We start from the raw sequence: 14,236 nt of genomic DNA on the forward strand, positions 1-14,236 counted from the left end.
GGAGCAGGGCAGGAAGTCAGGATAGTGCATTAGGCTTGCTCCAAGCAGAAACCTCAGGATCCTAATGCAGTTTTTTGCTACTTCTATTGGATTTTTTTAAGCGGGGGTGGGGGGGGGGTGTGGGGGGGGGTTAGGTATAGGGAGAGGGAGAGAGAATCCAAGGCAGAACCCATGCTCAGTGTGAAGCCCAACTCTGGGCTCAATCCCACAATCCTGGGATCATAAGCCAAAATCAAGAGTCAAATGTTCAACCAACTGAGCCACCCAGGTGCCCCTTGTGTTTTGAGAGTTCATCCCCTCCTTTTCTTCTTTCATAAAATTCTTCAAAATGTCAGTCTGCATCAGTTGTGCAAAATGGAAAAATTGTTTCTATTGGCTGCAATGTTTGAAAGCCAGAAGAGCAACCCTGGGGCTTGGAGCTATGGGAGTTGGGGATTGTGTTGAGAGATGCCTAATGGGTGGATGACCCTGGAGATAGAGGCAGGAACAAGTGAAGTTTCATGGCACCCAGAAAGTAGGGAACTTGGTGGGAATGGGGTGGGGTGGAAGACGGGAGGGTATTGGGGCCAGAGGGAATAGCATACAGCACAGATATCATGTATTAGTTTCTTATTACTGCTATAACAAGTTACCACAAACTCAGTGGTTTAAAACAACACAAACTTACTATCTTATAGTTCTGGAGGTCAGAGGTCTGAAAGGGATCTCGTTGGGCTCAAATCCAGGTGTCAGAAGGGCCACTTTCCTTTATGGAAGCTCTAGAATCCACCTTCTTGCCTTCTCTATCTTCTAGAAACTACATGCATTCCTTGGCTCATGGCCCTTCCACCTCAACTGAGCTCTGTTTCTGCCAGCACATCTCTGACTCTGCTCCCCTCTCTTCCTTCTCTATTCTTGCATTTACAAGGACTCTTGTGATGACAGGGACCTACCTGGATAATCCAGGATAATCTCCCCAGTTTAAGATCCTTAATTTAATCACAAATTCTGCAAAATCTCTTTGGTCATATGAGGTAAAAGAGTCACAGGTTCCCAGAACTAAAGAGTAGCCACCTTTGGGGGCCATGATTTTGCCTAACACAGGTGCCAATAAGGAAAGTGTCCCTGAAAATCAGAGTGAATGGTCCATTTAACTGGATTGGAAGGAGTTTGTATGAGGGAAGACATGGAAGTGTGGGCTAGAGATACAGGAAGAGAGACAGATGTTTTCTGGATCCTCTTCAGAAGGCATAAATGACAATGGAGTATATTCTTCACTCGGGCAACAGGAAGTGAGGATAGCTACGCTGTGCCAAGGTGGTGGCCATGGGGCAAGGGCAGCAGACCTCTCCCATGGTGACACCCCACACTCTGATGGGCTGGCAAAGGTGCAGGCTTGTAAACTTGAAATCCTTAGCTCATTAAGAGCAGATTCTCATGTTGGGGTGAGCACTGGGCTTGCTCAGTGATTGCCGTCTTTATTTCTCCAGGGGCAATGGCAGAAGCCTTTTTGCAGATTAAATCCATATGTATAACAGATTAAAGCAGAACTATTCAGGTTGGCTCAGGGTGAGGGGTCCCCAGAACTACCTGCTTCCCTTGCCCATTGAGGTTCCTGGGGCACCTCCAAGGATGCAGAACACAGTGGAAAACCCACAGCCAAGTTCAGAAGGCTGAGACTTCAGCAAGGACTGAGGAGCTGAGCCGAATCTAATGATCAAATGTGGTGGTTTATGGATGGAGCTGCCCACAGCAAGGTTTGCGCAGGGGGTCTTGGTTTGAGCTCCTGCAGAAGCAGATCTTGAATTAAGGATTTGAGAGCAAGTAGTTTACATGGAAGGTGGAGGGAGCATGGGAAGGTGAAGGAGAAAGGAATTTGGGCAGAGGAGGTAGCCAGTAAGGGTGTGCTATTCAGCCAGCTACTTCAGTGGGTAACTGGAGCCAATCCTAAGAAGGAACCCTGGGATATGGAGGTCCAAGGGTGATGGAGCTAAGGTATTCACATCTGTCAGTCACTGCCCATAAGGGCTGGTTCAGAGAGATGTTAATTCCCTGTTTCTTCCTACTCCCTCCCTGATGCAGGCCAAATGGACTCTGGATGGGCAGCCTTTCAACAAAGATGGCTGATAAAGTCAAGCTTACATTGTGCCTTGAAGTGGCAAGCGTTTCCAAGGGTGAATGCTGACAGCACTGCCTAGAGATGATCTTCTCAGTGGGTGTGGGCACAGAAGTGTCCATTCTACCTATTCTTCCATCAACACCCACAAGTGGGCCTCTTACCAAGGGTTCCAGAACATTCTGGGGTCATGGTGACGGCATCCTGCATTCTGTTCTACAGTCCTCGGAAGAACACTATCCGCCTAGCACCCATGGCGTCCACTACAGCACCATGTTTTTCTATCACAATATGACTTCTCCATTGCGTAGGGAGAGGAATCTCTGTCTCTGTCTCTTGGCATTCTGAAATATCTGTCTCTGTGTGATCAAAAGGCATCCAAGGAAATCTGCACGCCGAGAGAAGCATTCCTAATTTCAGAAGCTTCTATAGGACAGGGCCAGCTTTCTGGCAGAACAGGGATGTGAACTCAACATCCTCTGGAAACCAGCTTCATTTCTGTACTGAGAGCCTGTAATTATAGCAACCAGGCAGGGAGGGATATTTGAAGTGATGATTAAGACATAGAAAAGAAAAAAAAGAAAGACCCTTTGTTTTTATGCTCATTATGCCTCTTTATGATGACTATACAAAAAAAGTGCCGTTCAGACAATTAGCTTAATTAGCAGATTATATAAATTAATGGTTTCCTAGTTTCATTCCAGGCCCCAGGCCATGTGCCCAGCAGTTGATCATAGCTCAGTAAGAATGCACTTGTCCACCTGCCCTCCCTCTCCCACCCACCTCCTTTTCCGGGAACGCGGCACCCAGGGCTGCTCATGGGAGACAGAGAATGACAGAGAAGCCTCTGCCTTGGCCCATCTCCCAGCGACCTCTGGGCAGATCTCACCTTAGGTCTGTGGGGCCCAGTCCGGCTTGGGCAACCATAGCCCCCCTGGGCAGTAGTCTGATTCTTCCAGGGAGGGGAAGCGGCAGAGAAGTGGAAGCCAGACTCCCCAGCCTGAAAACCCAAAGTCCAGCCTAATCTGGCCCCGGTGTATTTACCAGGTCCTTCCCAGGAGAGCTCCATACTCCCTTCCTGAAGCCACCACTGCTTCTTACCTCGATGCCTCTGCCCTGCTGTCTTCCGCCGCCCCTGCTTCTGTATTCCAGGTCCTACCTATTCCTCAGGGCCCCTGCGTCTCCTCCATGGGGCCTTTCTTGTTTCCTTTAAGGCTCTTTGCCTGTACCTCTCCTGTGACCCTCACCACTTTAAATTATTTTAATTTTAAAAGCAATGCATTCAGGGGCGCCTGGGTGGCGCAGTCGGTTAAGCGTCCGACTTCAGCCAGGTCACGATCTCGCGGTCCGGGAGTTCGAGCCCCGCGTCGGGCTCTGGGCTGATGGCTCAGAGCCTGGAGCCTGTTTCCGATTCTGTGTCTCCCTCTCTCTCTGCCCCTCCCCCGTTCATGCTCTGTCTCTCTCTGTACCAAAAAAAATAAATAAACGGTGAAAAAAAAATTAAAAAAATAAATAAATAAAAGCAATGCATTCATTCATTCTTACTATGAAACATCAAACACAACTAAGCACAATTCTAAAGAATAAGATGTGAAAGTCCTCCACCGCTCCCTCTGTCCCTCCTCACCCCCTCCCAGAGGTAATCAGTCACGACAGCTGACAACTGCCGATGTCGCTCAGTGATCGCTTCTCTCATCTTGGAGACTTTCCATGTCAGGGCTTACAGGTCGACTTCAGGCTTTTCAGTGGTCAGTGAGCACCTGATGTGTTACCAACCCCCTGGCCGACTGTTGGGATTGCAGGGAATTTGTGACTAACAGAGTTAAAAGGCAGGTATTTGTGGATGAATAGACTCCGTATCCCTCCTCCTCCCTCTCCTGTAGACAAATTAGAGAGGCTTTAAGTCTATTCCCAAACCCATTCTCACTGTTTTGCATTCAGGCTTTCTCTCCACTCTCTAAAATATATATGTACACAAATAATTCAATATTTAGAGTATATGAAAAAATATAGAGAGAATAATAGAACAAGCATCCAGATACACACTTAACGAATGCTAATGTCTGCACATATTTTTTTCATATCCTTAACAACAGAAAAGAGAAAGAACAAAGTAAGCTATAGGCAAAGTCAAATCCTCTAACCTGCGAACCATTTCCCTCCATTCTGCTGTGTGTTAAGTACCCACCACCCTAACGTTGTGTACTTCTCTGTGCTTGTTTTCACACTTTGCCACTGTTGGAGGGGGACACAATATCAAGATATTTAACAACCTGCATGGGGCCTGGCACCCATCACAGCAGTAAGCAGCCAGAAACCAACCGGCTCCCCAGCAGTGGCCCCTGTATACCGGTCCTGTGCAGATGTCTCCATGAATGGTGTAGTGCTTTGTGGGCCTTCAAAAGATACTCTATTTGCTTTTGCAACTTGTTCTTTCATTCAACTGCATGCTTTGAGGTTGATTTCTGTAACCACTTATACATCTAGCTCATTCACATTAACACCATGCTTTCTTGGGGGAGAGGGAGAGCCGGTGCCACATCCAGAGCCCCTGGGGTCATGCAGACACAGCCTGTCTTAGGGCCGTAGCCAGGCCTGGAACCTCACATAACTGAATGAGAGGTTTCCATGAGGACTGGGACAAAACAGCTGTAATGTCAATTGCTTTATTTCCTTGCAGAATTTGTTTGAGGTTTCATAAAATCTGGGTATGCTTATGAAAATGTAAATGTTCTATTTGCTGGGAGGAAGCAAAAAAAAAAAAAAGAAAGAAAGAAAACAAAACAAAACAGCTGCACTGGGAAGGCTTCTGTTGCTTTGTACATGGACAAAAAGCTCCTGTCCTAGGTATTGGCAGTGCTAAGGGGAGAAGCATGGTGCCCTGATTAGCAACAAGAGGGCTAGGACAGAGAAGGGAGGCCCTCGTATGTGGTCCCAGTACCAATTCGACAGCCCAAATAAGCTGAGGGCCCAAAAAGGCAGACCTGGGTGAGAATGCCCTGTGTTAACTAGTGACAAGGGTCTGGGTATTGAAAGAGAATGGGCTTGGAATTGTAGGCTTGGAGTCTGTTATCTTGCCTAAGTAGCGTGTCAGAGTTCCAGAAACCCAGGCAGAACGGGGATGCAGGGAAAATCCGGACTTAGAGCCTTCCCCAAAGATGTCAAAGCATCTTTTCCTCCTCACTCCTTCTCCTGCTATCAAGATAGTTATCTAGGAAAGAAGCTGATGACCGTCATTTATACTCCCTGGAAATAAATGGCAGTCACTTATCTTCCTAACTACGGCATCATAAGATGTTCTGTCCCTGCTGGGTCAGATCCAAGTATCAGGACAAAGAATTGGATGCCAAACAGCATAACCACTTCCGTGGAGGAGAATTTGTCAACATCTAACAAAAGGACAGGTGTATTTACCCTGTAGCCCAGGAATTCCACTGCTGGGAATCTACCTTGAATATGCACATCCACAAATACAAAACAAACAAGAGGTTTGTCATTGTGACATTATTTACATTAGCAAAAAAAAAAAAAAAAAAAACAAAACCTGGAAATAATCCAAATGCCTGTCTGGAGAAGACTTGACCGAGTGACCAACTTGTCCCAGGTTTCAAGCTGAATAGCCCCATGTCCTGGGAGCTCCCTCCATCCCAGCAAACATCGTACCCTGCAGTCTTTAAGCATTTGCTTATTTTCTGGACCAACAAGATGTTTCAGACTCTGCTCATAGTTCCCTGCCCCAGCCCTGACCCTGAGGAGCCCTGGTTCTTTTGAGTGGGAATTTTGTTTAGAATTAAAGATCTAGGTGCTTGGGGTGCTCACTGCTTCTAGGCCCTTTCAATGCACAGAACTATCATATATAAATAGATATATATTTTTATATAACTGAGGGAGTTCCCAGCACACAAGTGTTTTAAAACTGAGACAGGTCATTCTGTCAGGTCCTTTATGGATTTTATACATATTTATATACACACATACAAATCATGGGTTCATCTTTACTCCAATTCAAATTTAACAATGAAGAGTTTCTATTAAATCTATTCTATTTTGTGTTTGGACCTCTTTTCTTTTACCCTGAAAACGTTTGGCCCCTAATAATATTAGAATATGTTTAATTAATTGCTTTATTCTATAATATACAGAAAATAGTTTCAAGTATTTACTTTTTTGCTTTATCTTACAACATACCTAAAACTGTCCACAAATTAAAACAGAATGTTCCTAATAAAACTACCAAGTGAAGTTGACTATTTTCTTGCAGTTCTTTCTGCTCTTGGAATACATCTCACAAAAAACAGACTGTCAGAAAACCATGTCAAAGATGTCTGAAAACCCTTTTTCTTGGCATAGCTCTTACTAATTTATTATGCAGTTGGGTTCCTCGAGCCTAATTTGTTTTCAGTTTCAAAGTTTGCTTTTTTCTTCTCTAATTTTATTTTGTGAATATGTAAAATTTTTGTGCAGTTAAATCCAAATGATATAAAAAGCTATTTTCAGAGAAGCCTCATTTCTATTCCCATCCCCTCCATTATTTTCCCCATCCTACCTCTAACGGGCAACCATTTCGATGATCTTTCCAGTGTTTCTTTTTGTAAAACTAAGCAAATGGATATAGGTGTGTAAGTAATGCGCATTCTGTTTTCTCCTCTCTTTTACAGAAACCAACATCTTATATATATTGTTCTGTGCCTTCCCCCACCCCGCCCCACACTAACAATACATTCTGCAATCACTCCATTTTAGCACATGGAGGGCTTTTTCATTCTTTTTTATACTCACATAGTACATCTTGGGTGCATGTACCACAGAGTCCTGTGCTCCCGGTGATAACCTCCAGGAAGGGGCTGGGAGAGAGAGAGTGAGAGAGAGAGAGACAGAGAGACAGAGAGACAGGGAGGAAGGAGAGAAGGACAGAAGAATGGGTGAAATATTTCTATATTATATTCTTTTATTCTCTATAATTATTAATTGCTCAATGTTTCACAATTTAAAATTAATGTATTTCTTTTTAAAAAAATACTTTAGAGATGTTTTAGGCCCATAGCAAAATTGAGCAGAAGATACCGAGTTCTCCTGTAGCCCCTGCCCCTCACTCATGCACAGCCTCCCCTACTAACAACATCCCACACCAGAGTGGCACATTTGTCACAATGGATGAACGTATACTGATGTGTCATTATCACCCAAGGTCCATAGTTTACATTGCGATTCACTTGTGGTGCACTGCTCTATTAATTAAAAGCACTGAAGTTGATGAGGGTCATGATGAGGTACACATCAAGACAGATCATGGGAGTCAAGTTTGAAGGGCTTGCCACTGGCCAGACTTGAGATCATTGGAGCACGAAAAAAAAAAAAAAGAATAATGACTGCAATTTATTATAAAACTTTGAATACACAAAGACACATGGGTCTATAGTAATCATTTTTAAAAGATAAAGGAAAAAAAGGAAAAAATTCAATTGTCATTACTGGAGATAACTAATATATCAAGTCCTTATTCTGAAAATTGATAATTAAAGGACAAAAAAGATATGTAGCTTCATTTTCTTGTGTGTGTAGGAGCTTTAGTTCATCCCTAGCTGGTGAGAAAAAGCTCTTCCTTAACAGAAAAAAAAAAGTCAGCTAATAAACAGAGAAGAAAAGCAAAGCATCATTTTGCAACACCCCATATAATTCTCGATTCATTTTAAGCCTGTATTTGTTTACGTAGTCCCTATGCAAACAATGTCTCCTTTGACACACAGAGGTAGTTATCCTTACAACCCCAGCCCTGAAGTAAGTGTGACAAATGTAGGGTCCATTTCATAGACGAGGAGACAGAGACTCAGAAGTCATGGGCTGTTAGTAAGAAGGTTAGAATCTGGATCAACTCCCAATACAGCATTCTTTCTTCTAGATGACACTAATTTCCCGAGCTCTGGAGGCCAGAGGTCTGAAATGAAGGTGTCGGCAGGGCCATGGTCCCTCTGAAACCTGTAGGGAGGATCCTTCCATGTTTCTTCCAGCTACCTGTGGGGGCTGGCAGTCCTCAATGTTCCTTGACTTGTAGATACTTCACTGCAGTGCCCACCTCCCTTGTCGTACGGACAGACCATTATTTTTACACGCTCAACCCAAACAGTGAAAGGCAGTTGGAGAACACATATTCACGCTGTGCCAAGGTATCACCCCATAGATTACTTACTAATCACAAAGGGGAAATGTGCTTTTTACAAGGAAGAACTGTGGTCATTGCTAACCTAAATAGCCACTTAAATGCAGCACCCCTTATAGAACGACAACCTGAGGTTACGTGTCTCCTGAGAAGACGCAGTATGAAGGATGCAACATTACCTGTGGGTGCCAGAAATATTTAAGTTGGACCTCATCAAGCATTTGGACATAATTTGAATCTGAAAAAAAAATCTATGGAAATAGCAGTCAAGTGACCCATGAAGAAGCCAGTTAGATTAATACAGAATTTGAGACATTTTACAAGACAACTGGTCTAGACCCTTAAAAAAAACAATCAATGCCAGTAGCGCCTGGGTGGCTCAGCTGGTTAAGTGTCTGATTCTTGATTTCAGCCTAGGTCACGATCTCACAGTTCGTGAGCTCGAGCTCCACGTCAGAGGTTCTGTGCCTGACAGAGCAGAGCCTGCTTGGGATTCTCTCATTCTCTCTCTCTCTCTCTCTCTCTCTCTCTCTCTCTCTCTCTGCCCCTCCCAGCTCTTTCTCTCTCTCAAAATAAAATAAACTTTAAAATCAAAGCCACTGGGGGAAGAGGATTGTCTAGATTAAAATAAACTAAACAAAGTCAATGTAATGCATGAAATTTGATTGGACTCTGGTTTTATTTTGTTTAAAAAAAACACATAAAAGACATTTGGAGAACAATTGGGGAAACTTAAATTTGAGTCTAATGTTGAGCTATATATATTTATATGATGAATATAATATTAGAGATTAATATTAATTATCTAGGGAGTTATAAGGGCACTGTGTTTATGTAGCAAAATATCCTTGTTCTGAGGAAATGCTTGCTGAGGTAATAAGGGGTAATGATGTCTACAATTTACTTTCAAGAAAAATAAAATATATACTCACAGAGATAAAGCAAATACAGTCAGTGTTGACAATTTTTCAATCTGAGTCATGGGTATAAGAGTGTTTGCAGTACCATTCTTTCCTTTTTTTATATCTTTGAATTTTTTTAATAATAAAAATTGGAATATGCAGTTGTAGAAATCAAGCATTAATCCCACATTTTCAGTAGGAACTTAATTTCAGAGGCTCCGGAGAGCCTCAGAGGCTGAGGGAAAGCTCACTTCCCAGAATGCCAGGTAGCAGACACAGGAGGAAGAGCAGACCACTGTCTCACTGACACTATTGAAATGGTGATTCAGGCAAGCTTTATGCGTTGCCGCTAACATCCTCGACATACGGTGGACAGGGAACTGAACATTCATCGAGTGACATAGGAGCATCACACAGATAACTTTAGTGGGAGATTCAGATCATCATCAGCACCTTCACTCAACAGGCAACCTTAGGATCGCTCGGGAAGACGTAGGAAGATGGCGCCACCAAGGGTCTTGGTGACCTTGAATGTATCCACACAGGCAAAGTCTTGAGTGGCAGCTAATCTGGTCTTGGCAGAATGTCTTGCGATTTCAGAACATGGATGAGAGGCTTGTAGGGAGCTGCCATGAGGCCATCTCCCACTGGCCTCCCTCTCTCCCCTGGGAGGCTGCCATGAAAGAGCTTCTCATCGCCACCCAGGTTCTGATGAGGAAGGTGGCCTTCTGCTCCATCCCTGCCTCTCCCTGCCTTTGAATCCTGCATGCATCCCTGCTTGGCTGCGGTCTGCCCTTGGCTAGTCCACCAACAGGGTCCCACGATTCATCCGCAGTCACCTGCCTGTGCAGTTTCAGTGCGGTTCCTCTTGGGGACCATGGAAAGGATCATGGCATGCTGGCACGTTCAGCATACTTCCTTTCACTGCCTGTGTAAGTAATTCTGTCTAAATCTAAACTGGCTTGTACATTTACTGGTTGACTCAGCCGGGCCTTAGCCTCAGCCCTGCCGTATCTTGTATGTGAGATCTTCACAAAAGGGTCGTCCAGACGTTAAGGTGTCCCAAAGTGGTGTGCTCTAAAGCACACAGCGTCACCGATATTGTACTCTAGCCAAAATGTTCATCTGCAACATGTCAGTGTCATCCCAAAAGGGACTGTGCTAGGTTAAAAGGGATTTAAGGACATAACCACATGCAAGGTCAGAGCCTTGATTTGAAACCAGTTCGGATAAGCCAGCTGTAAAGGATATTTTCTTTGTCAACTGGAGAAATTTGAATATGGTTTCAATGTTAGCTAACATAAAAATTAAGCTAAGTACAAGAATCGAAACAAGTGGCCTACAAAACTAGAGTATAATCTAGTTATACTAGATTAAAAATTGTGCAGAGGAAAAGATCTCGAAGAGTGTATGGGTCACTAGTTGCCACATATGATGCACAAAATAACCCCACAATGTCAGTGGTGTGCCATGATAAGCATTTATTCCATATTCTCTCATCTGCTGGTCATCTGGAATTACCTAGGGTGGCCATGGTGGGACTTCAGGCTGAGACCAGGTCTATACCTTACACCAACACCTACCTGAGGCATGTCCTACTCTTGGTGAAAGGCACGAGTGAGAATTGGAAAACCCAGCCACACGAGCACACTTCAAGCCTCTAAGTTCATTATGTCTACTCACACCCCCTTGGCCAAAGCAAGTCACGAAACCAGGTCTGAAATCAAGGGCAGGGAAGTTTAGTCCACCTGCTATGAAGCCATGACAAGGTGTGGATATTTAATACAACTACAGGGGAGTGGAGAATCAGGAGAATAGTTTCATCCACCACAAAAGGTATGCTCTAGACCAAAGTTACAAAAGTAATCCTTAAGTGGTAGAAATGCAATGTTTTAATTTTTGTAGTTTACTTTTGAGAGAGAGACAACAAGTGAGACAGAGAGAGAGAGAGAGAGAGAGAGAGAGAGAGAGAGCGTGCATGAGCGGGGGAGGGGCAAAAAGAGAGGGAGGCACAGAATCTGAAGCAGGCTCCAGGCTCTGAGCTGTCAGCACAGATTCCGATGTGGGCTCGAACCCACAAACCACGAGATCATGATCTGAGCTGAAGTCAGACATTTAACCAACTGAGCCACCCAGGTGTCCCAATTTTTTTATGCTTACTTGTTGGCATTTTCTAATTTTCTATAATAAATGTGTATTAGATATTGAAATAAAGAAAAAGTTAATTAAGTACACAAACAGCTACTCAGATTCCTTATCCTTCTAATCCCTATCCCATATAAACTGGGAAGATTTCATTCTGTTTAATTAAACAGAACCATTTGTCTGGAGGCTGCTCTGCAGGAGAGGTACTGTGGAAGGTAGAATAAAGGAGCAGTAGGGGGGACATTTTTCTGTCCCTGAGACACCTAATGAGAGGCCCTGGTTGTCCACACTGGGAGTGGTGGTGGGAAATAGAGACGCCATGTCCCTGGGATCCTGTCCTGGGGGCTTGTCTCAGGACCTCCAGGAAGTGCTTCTGGACTGGGGAGCTTCATGTGTGTCTCCCATATGTCGGCACTTGGACCTGACCCTTTTGGGATCTGCCTCACTGGGTGCTGGCCCTGGAAGCCACCGCCCACTGCCCAGGACTCAGAGAGCAAAGCCGTGAGTGCTGAGTTGGCCTGAGGCCATCTTTTTCATCTTTTTCACTGGACACATCCCCTGAGAAGCGGGTGATGGGGGGAACCCCAGGCAGAAACTGGGCAGTTGCTGCACTGGGCCCCTCCCTCCTCCACATGCCTCACACTCATGACTTTGTCTCTGCCATTCCCCTGCCCGTGACTCTTCTCCTCCTTCTTCCCCCTCTTCTCTCCCTCTCCAGGTGGAAGAGTCTCAGCTACCCATCATGCCAAACTAGTCCCCTCCTTCCTCTAGACTCTCCCTGTCTCCTGCCTTGGTCCCCAAAGGGCTTTGTTCATGCCTCTGTCCCAGCCACCAGGGCCTGACATCTTAGAGTTACCGGTGTGTGTGTCTCCCCTTCAAGATTCAAACCCTACCTGCTAATCTTCTCGATCTTGGTGTAGGGCTGTGTCTACAGCAGGTGCTTAATCATCATTTGCTGAGTGAGCAGACAGCAACGTTTTCTGCATGGCCTGCGAGTAGACATGATGCCTCGCATCCCAGCGATCAGCCCCTTCTAGCTAGCTAGTCACTCTTAGAAAGAGTCAGTGCTTCTCCAGGCCCAGGCCAAAGGCTTGGTTTCCCCAGTGATCCTATGAAGTGCCACCACCGACATACCCCCAGGGGACAGTCAGCTCCATACCCAACCTTCAAGCAGGACCCATAAGCTTCTGGTCAAAGTTGGTTATGCCAAGAGTAACCTTGTTCCCAAGGAATGTGAATTTACAAATGTAAATCCCCGTGTGACACAGCCTCCCGCTTCCCATGAAGGGGATGAGCAGATCAACAAGCATTTGTGAAGCACCCACTGAATGCCAGGCAGATGAGACTCATGCAGCTTTTGCCCCAAGGAAGCATGAAGTGGCGGGGGAGGGGGAGATGAAAAGGCAGCAATAGACACAGACAAGGAATATTTCAATAAAGTAGAGGTTGTCAGAGGACGGCCTCCTAGCTCATCCAAGACTGAGCAGATCAGAGCGGATCAGAGTGTGGGAAGTGGCCAGGCAAAGAAGGGGTGAGGGTGCTCCCAGCCCAGGGCACAGCTTGAGCAGAGGCAAATGCCAAACTACCTGAGGTTGGGGAGGGAGTTATGCCCTCTACCATTTGTAATTAATAAGATGCCCATGAGAAGTCCTTCTTTCCCAAGGTAGCACAGAGGGACATTCTTCATGCAGAATTACCAAGGCACTACTGTCTGCAGAAGGAGAATGCCCTCAACGCCTTCCGGGTGTGTTACCTGTTCCACTCTCTGTCCTGCCTGTGCACAGCACTCAGGACAGGGGGAGCTGACGACGCTACTTTCTCTGATTTAAAAATAAAGAAAGAATAAATAAAGAAGAAAGAAAGAAAGAAAGAAAGAAAGAAAGAAAGAAAGAGAGAAAAGCAATACATGTTTACTGTGTGACATTTTGAAAATGCAAAAAAAAAAAAAGTATAAAGAAAAAATTCAAAGTCACCTGCGCTCCACTTGACAGAGGAGAAAACTGAGGCACCGGGAAGATAGTCTGCACAGGGTCACTCATTAGCAAGTGAGAGAGCCCATGTGGAAACACACGCAGCTTGGGGTCCAGAACTGAACCACAGGTAACCTTTAGCTTTATAGCTGCTCCGTTTCCAAAGTATGTGCCAGGGCTCCGCAATAAACTCACAGGGGTGCCACAGGGTGTTTTAAGTACCTGACGGAAACATAGCAACATCTGCCCAACACCATAAAAACTACTACTGTTAAATTGTTTGGAGCTAACTACTTAATAAACTCAATTGTCGGGTTTTTATTCAGGGCAGGGAGCAGTGTCCAGGGGCTCCATGAGAGAACTTCGGAGGCACTAAAGTTTCCATGAATCAAGAATGTTTGTGAACCCCAGCTAACAGTATTCTATATGAACATAAATAATTTTTTTTCATCTTACAGAAATGGATTCATGAAGTGCATGCGACTTTATAACCTTCTTTTTCCCTTTCCCAATCTTGAGAATATGTTTGCATGTAATTAAATGATTCCTTTTTGCTTAACTAATATCCACTGTTAGATACATATTTTTTCAAATTTCTCCCTTTTTATAAATAATGTTATGTGAACATTTTGTAAATGAGGACACCACATTGCTCGGCCAAAAGTTGTGTATAAGTTTAAGACTTTCAATATGTGGCCACATTGCTTTCCAAAAAGGTCTCCTTTGACTGCATTTGAACCAACAGTGCATCAAAGTAGCACATTTACTGTATATTATCCTGTATATTATCATTTAAAGAATACTTGCTTAATAGATTAAAATGCTTTCTCATTATTATTTTAATGTATTTTCACAGTTGCTAAGGAGTTGGGAAATTTTTTCATTTGTTTATTGTCCATTCATAGTTCTTTTGTAAATTGTCTATTCACATTCTTTGCTCATTTTTCACTTGGAATGCTCATCTATT

The 14,236-nt window shown here is 44.3% G+C and overlaps 1 protein-coding gene across 1 annotated transcript in view; it reads right to left on the reverse strand.

Moving 5' to 3' along the window:
* The window catches only part of CCK (cholecystokinin), a 125,095-nt gene that overhangs the window by 93,226 nt on the left and 17,633 nt on the right, over positions 1–14,236 (reverse strand). Inside the window, exon 2 of the mRNA XM_047874118.1 lies at positions 6,875–6,939. The gene's annotated coding sequence lies outside the window, so the exon portion shown is untranslated. The remainder of the gene's footprint in view (positions 1–6,874; positions 6,940–14,236) is intronic.

This window comes from Prionailurus viverrinus, chromosome C2, assembly GCF_022837055.1.
Source record: "Prionailurus viverrinus isolate Anna chromosome C2, UM_Priviv_1.0, whole genome shotgun sequence".
Classification (NCBI taxonomy): Eukaryota; Metazoa; Chordata; class Mammalia; order Carnivora; family Felidae; genus Prionailurus; species Prionailurus viverrinus.